Source organism: Phascolarctos cinereus, unplaced genomic scaffold, assembly GCF_003287225.1.
Source record: "Phascolarctos cinereus isolate Bilbo 61053 unplaced genomic scaffold, phaCin_HiC Scaffold_726;HRSCAF=1367, whole genome shotgun sequence".
NCBI classification, from domain to species: Eukaryota; Metazoa; Chordata; class Mammalia; order Diprotodontia; family Phascolarctidae; genus Phascolarctos; species Phascolarctos cinereus.
Genome location: NW_027556098.1, coordinates 416080197 through 416086196, shown reverse-complemented (window position 1 = coordinate 416086196; position 6000 = coordinate 416080197).

The following is a 6000-nucleotide window of genomic DNA, read 5'->3' as shown; positions in this document are numbered from 1 at the left end:
CTAGTAAATGTGACAGCAGTATGTCAGAAAATATTGCTGACTTGATTTCCTGGACTTCAGCCACCGTCACAATCTTTTTAAGGGTCCATCTTTTCAGCTTGGAACTATCTGTTCTTTGTAATCTGTTCTCACAGGCAAAGGACTCCCTGATTGCCCTGAATACACAAGTCTTTCTAGATTTCTTCTGGAATTGTGTGTGGAGATGCAGGTCCTACAGCTTTTAAAGATCTTGCTTCCTTTGCCTTTCCTGGTGACGCTTAATGTATTGATAATGACATCTCTCTATACTACTAGCTGTTGACATCATGTTTTTTTGGCTTTACCAATATGACTCTTAAGTTCCTTTGATAGGCAACAATTCTGAATACTTTAGGAATATTGATCAAAAGAACTGGCATGGTCGGCCTGGAGCACAGAAGATTCAGAAGGGACATGACAGCAGGTACTATGTATATGTAAAGGGCTTACATATGGAGGACAGACCAGATTTGCTCTGTTATGCCTGGGGGCAAAAAACCTGAAGCAGGCTGGGAACTGAGGATAGGCAACTTCGGGGTCCATGTGAGGGAAAGCTCCTCAATAATGAGTGTGGTCTAGAAAGGGGCAGGGCTCCCTTGAAACTGCAGGGTACCCCCTCTTTGGATGACCGCTTGTTGGGTGTGATAATGGGGACCTGATGGCTTCTGAGTGCCTTCCAATTTTCAAGTGTAATGATTCTCAGAGTTCTTTAACCTATTAGAACCCAGCAATATTTCCCTTCATGAAGAGGGCAAAATAATGAGATGTTGTTTTCAGATAATTACTAACAGAACAATGCAGGAGGCACAGATCTTGTCCTAGTTCTAGAATGAAAACTTTCTGCTCTGTTTTGGGCAGGTCCCTGCTCAATTCTTTCTATTTCAGTTGAGGAGAACAATGTCCATTATATCTTTAAGCCATGCTCAGGAGCACCTTTTGTAATTTACCACTTTCACTGACTTCCTGCTGAGGAGAGAACATTCTCCCAAAGACTTTCTTTTACTGCTCAGCGATTAGTCCAAGGACTTTCTTCACAAAGGTGTTGTTCCTGGAGGCTTTGTTTGAAGATTAGATTATTTCCACACAATCCATTATTTCTTCTTTTCTCACATCAGCACTGATTTGCCAAATTTCTGCCTACTTACTTAGCTTTGTCAGCTGAAACTATTGCCTCTTCAAAATATATTTGCATCTTCCCAGAGATCAAAATTTTATATTGGATGGGTGGAAACCTGGGCATGAAGCACTGGCCAGCAGAAAGGCAAGGAATTTTCTGAGTGAAGGTGGAGGGAGAGGGAGTGGTAGCATCTTGGCACCATCCAGGAGAGACAGTTTGAGATGAATTGAAAAATGTGATAGATTTCAGTCCAGTGTCCTGGGCCTGAATTGCTAGCTCTCTTTAATAGCTATGTGACTAAGGACAGTTACTTCATATGTCTTTCTCTAAAACTGGGACAAAACTATTTGTCTTTTGTGATTGTTGACAATGGACATTCTTTCCAGATGACTATCCCTGGACAATGGTGTCACAGAGAAAGTGTGCAAGAAATTCCCATTTGGTGGACCTCAAATCCACAAACTCTGAGTAACATTGATTACTTGGGGCCATCAATCTGTTTGATCCTCTTTCTGACTTTTCCTCTGGGCTTTTCTTGGTCTCTGAACATCCCGTTCCATAAGTAGTGAGTTGTAATTGCTTGAATATAATCTGAGAGCCTCCTCCAGCTATGTATTGTTTCCCTGTATCTCTGTTTGCTGAGGGAGGAGGGGAGTGTCCACAGAGACTTACCTGTCAGGTTGGAAATCTGCCCTTCTGGGCAGGGGGCACAGTGAAAACAGCAGACAGGCTTTCCTTCCTGGGCTGTTATCTGGAATTCAGGGCCACAGCTTTTACTGCATCTGGAGCTAGGAACCTACACAGGGAGGTATCCAAAGGCTTAATGATATGGCTTTGAGGCAGCATCATGCATGTCTTCGTGTAGTTTCTTACCCATGATTAACTTGTTTTTAGCTATATACACACAGTCTGACTATTCTGCAAAGCCTATCAATGTTGTTTTCACATGAGTATAAACAGTCATCCTGCCCAGGCTTGGATCAGTTTCTTGCACAAGGGGCTCAAGTACCTAAAGACTCCAAGGAGTTGTATTTCTTCCCAGATGCATAACAGAAGAAGCTACTAGGATCAGAACCAGAGAGTGGAGTCCCCCCCCCACAATGGAATTTTATAATCTTCTTGAGAAGAAAGAATGTTAATTATCAGAATTTATTAGCAATGGATATTTTTGCTAATATTTTAGTATAACATATTGAGAAAGTTCAGAAAAAGGTTAAAGCTTTGTTGACTGTGTATTTTATTTTTTAATTGTGACACTGCCTGGAGAAGCAAAAGGATCCCCATAGTAGAGGGAGCTGATGTATTCATAAATGTGTGACGTGGTCTGGCATAAAAGGGAAAATCATTATTCACATTAATGGGGTTTAGAGTTAGAAACTGGATAATCCAGGGTTTGGATCCAGTCTCCAAAAGATTTTGAGCCCTGATGTCACTCTAACCCTTACAGTATCATAGCAACTTTACTGGGCTTAGCAGCAAATGCCCAAGAATCATTAGATCTAATAGGAAGATCCTGATGCTCCCACTTCCTCTCCCTTGGCTGCTACAGACCAGATGGATCCTTCTACTTCCCTAGTTGTGCAATGGGTACATTTAGAGTTCTCTTGGTCTCTCCACACAAAGAAACATCTGTCCCCAGCTCAACTGAAATGAGCATAAAACTTGATTTGCAAGCTATTTCCTCTAGGTAGGTTTTGTGGCATTTGTCCCAGGTATAAAAATACTAGCGACTATTCTGATGGGTTATATTCTTATGTTTATATTTTTCATAAAACCAAGATTTCAGTCTTTCCTTACCTTTCCTCACAACCTGGACCACACTATTGCCTTCTCCTGGATGGTGGAATTTTGGCTGAGTGGAGAGTGAGAATAAAGTCTCCCACTTTCACCAGAACTTAGTTATCATTATCAAAGGTCACATAGTTGAGAGTATCATAGGTTGCCACTGAGTTCCTCTTCTTATTCAGACCACCTGGTTCTCAGCACTGTTGTTAAACAGGAGGTTCTCCAGAAAGGAGTGGAGCTGAAAGGGAGGAAAATTCGTTGGAAGGGGCAAGTAGGTGGCACAGCGGGTAGAGCTCTAGTCTTGAAGCGAGGAGGACCTGAGTTCAAATCTGACTTCAGACACTTGACACTTAGCAATTGGGTGACCCTGGGAAAGTCACATAACCCTGATTGCCTCACCAAAAAAAAATTGTTGAAATTTCTTTAGTGGAGTCTCTCAGGGATGTGTGTTAGACTATGCTGTCTCATACTTTTATCAATGATTTGGATAAAAGCAGGGAGGGCACAGTCCCAAGATTTTTCAAGTGTCACAAAACTAGGATGTATGGCTAATAAATTAGGTTAGAGAATGAAGATCCCGAAAGGGTCTCCCCAGGCTATGGGGCTGGGCCAAAGCACAAGCTTGAAGTAGGAACTTTTGAACCTAGAGAAAAAGGCCAGAAAGGTGCCCTCAGTTCAATGAAAGAGGAGTTGGGACAGGGGGTGCAGAAAGAGAGCTTGCAATGAAGATTTACAGGAGGTGGGGCGCTGCACAGCTCACCCCTATACTTCATCAGACTGCTTCTAATGCAATCCAGCAAACATTTAGTAAGTGCTCACTATCTGTAAGGCTCTGCACTGAATCCTGGAGGTATAAAAGGAAAATAAAAACTAACTGCCTTCAAGGAGCTTACATTTTGCTGTAGGATACAACACTGAGCCAGAAAACAAATACAGTATGATCTCAGGAGGAAGAAAATAGTACCAAATTAGCAGGGGAGGAATATGCATTTATATAGCTACTGTATTTATAAGCCTACTATGTTTCAGGCACTGTGCTAAGCACATTTTGCAAATATTAGCTTATTTAATAAGGAAATTAAGAAAAGATTTCTCTAAGTAGTAGTGTATAAAGTGAACTGGTAAGGAAGCTAGAGATTCTAGGAGACAGAAGTGTGGTAGGTGTATATCTCAGGCTTGTTAAGGGCCTATGCAAAGTCATGGAGATGAATGATGTAATTCTAATTCAGAAAAGAGTCAATAGGCTAGTTTTGCTGGAACATAGAATGCATTAAGAGGTATAGTGTGAAATTAGCTTGGAAAGCTGAAGTCAGAGATTACAGAACTTTCATTTCGTTTCAGAAATTCTAAATTTTTCTTAGAGGTTGTAGGGAGCCATTGATGGTTCTTGAGCAAAAGTATGACATCATGTTGAACCAGTGGAGTGGTATGGTCAGATGTTCCTTAGGAAGCTTATTTAGGTAATCTTTGTCTTCCCTCTCAAACTTTTTGGTATTTATAGATATATACTATATATTTTTATATTTATTTTGTATATATGTATACTTCATACCTATATAAAAAATACTCTTTATATATATTTTCTTTATGTACATATAATAAATACATACATACACAACCATAAATATGTATATATAAATACATATACGTGTATTTGTATATACACATATATATTACACATAGACATATACAACACACACACACACACACACACACACACACACACACATATATATATATACACACATATACTACACACGCAGCACACACACACACATATTTATATTATCTCCTTCACTGTTAGGTTCTTGAAAGCAATGCTTTTTTTTTTCATCTTTGCTTCCATATCTCCATTACATAGCATACTGCTTGTCACATAGTAGTACCTTTATAACTGCCTGTTGATTGATTGACAGCGATGGAAAGAATAGAGGCAGGAGGAGCAAGAATATGAGTAAAGTAAAGATGCTTTTCAATTCAAGAAGCTCCTAGTTAACTGCCCTCAAAATCTAGGTATCCTACTCATGCTGGAGACTAAAGACAAAAGTAAGAGAACTCCCTGCTGTCAAGGAGAGTATATTTTAGAAAATCCAACATAGAAATCTTTGTTCTGAGACTGAACATTCCATGTTGAGATTTAGATGTAGACCTGGGAGGACCCTCAGAGGCCATTTAGTCCAACCTTTATTGTCTACAGATGAAACCTAGGAAGGTCATGAAACTTGTTCAATGGCATCTGGAGAGTAAGTTTCAGAGGCTGGATTTGAACCCAGGTCCTCAGACTTCAGAACCAGGGCTCTATCCATTGCACCATGTTGCTGTGGAGTAAACAAGGCTTCCAGAGAAAGGAGAGACACCTGGCTCTGACTTCATCAGACCCTGGTGGAGGCATGGAACCCATAGTGGTGATTGTCCTCTCCTTCCCAAGACATCCTCCCTGTCAAAGACCCTTAGCAACCAGTTGAGCGGGATACTCACTCCTGCATCCTGCACATGGATCTGAAATGATCCTAAATCCGAAATGACCAGAAATGATGAGTTGTGCTCTGAATTTACCTGTCCACTCTGCAAGTGTTTCCCACTGGAAAAAAAGGTGTGACCTGAATTACTAACCTTTCTCTCTTTTCTGGAGGTGGCAGTTCCCACAATCAGAGATTTGGACATCAGTGCTTATACGGGGCCTTTACCTTCCAGGGATAAACAACCCTGTTGTCTCCATCTATATTGGATTCCATTTCTGATCTCATCAAAAACATTTTGTGAAGGGCCTAGGCCACAGCATACATGACATTGTAGACAGTGTAACTCTGGGCAGATGCAGTGATGTCTAAATAGTTAAAACATAGTGTGTCCAAGGATATATTTGGTGAACACACCCATCCATCTCCCTTTCTAGGTTTATACGTACATCTAAAAACTTCATTCCACAAGTTCTTAAGGAAAATATCCTCTGGGTACTTGACAGGATTAATGATTTTCAGAAAATGTTTGAACCTAGGAATCTTGTCTGATCTGAAAATATCAGAGCCCAGTGGAAATTGTCAAGGCAGATATAATTAAGTTTGGGGGCAATGTTCCAG